The sequence below is a fragment of the Sinocyclocheilus rhinocerous genome, unplaced genomic scaffold (genome assembly GCF_001515625.1).
Source record: "Sinocyclocheilus rhinocerous isolate Xijiao unplaced genomic scaffold, SAMN03320098_v1.1 scaffold5324, whole genome shotgun sequence".
Classification (NCBI taxonomy): domain Eukaryota; kingdom Metazoa; phylum Chordata; class Actinopteri; order Cypriniformes; family Cyprinidae; genus Sinocyclocheilus; species Sinocyclocheilus rhinocerous.
Genome location: NW_015660017.1, coordinates 36752 through 37171, shown reverse-complemented (window position 1 = coordinate 37171; position 420 = coordinate 36752). Strand labels below are relative to the sequence as shown.

General features: G+C 32.1%; 1 protein-coding gene across 1 annotated transcript in view; it reads right to left on the bottom strand.

Moving 5' to 3' along the window:
• The window catches only part of LOC107724805 (argininosuccinate synthase-like), a gene marked incomplete at its 5' end in the record, with an annotated part of 37886 nt that overhangs the window by 1229 nt on the left and 36237 nt on the right, over positions 1–420 (bottom strand). The gene's annotated exons all lie outside the window — the stretch shown is intronic.

The following is a 420-nucleotide window of genomic DNA, read 5'->3' as shown; positions in this document are numbered from 1 at the left end:
GTGATACATTTTATTTTTCAGGATTCACAGATGAATAGAAAGTTCAAAAGAACAGCATTTATTAGAAATAGAAATCTTTTGTAACATTATAAATGTCTTTACTGACACTTTTGATCAATTTAATGCGTCCTTGATGAATAAAAGTATTAATTTCTTTTAAAAATATAGATGTTTTTAATATAAACATTGTGATTTTAGGTATTTATTGCACAGCACTGCACGCAGACAGCAATCCCAGCATGCATCAGCGATGCAATCAATCCAAGATGGAAGAATGGATGATTATGAATATAATTCACTTAATATCAGAGATGCCCAAAGTTGACCCCTGTTGACCTTTGATTTGCCCACCATGCTGTATCCCAAACGAAAGGGAAAAAAAAGGGGAAAAACTTGCCATGCCATTTTTTGAACTTTTTT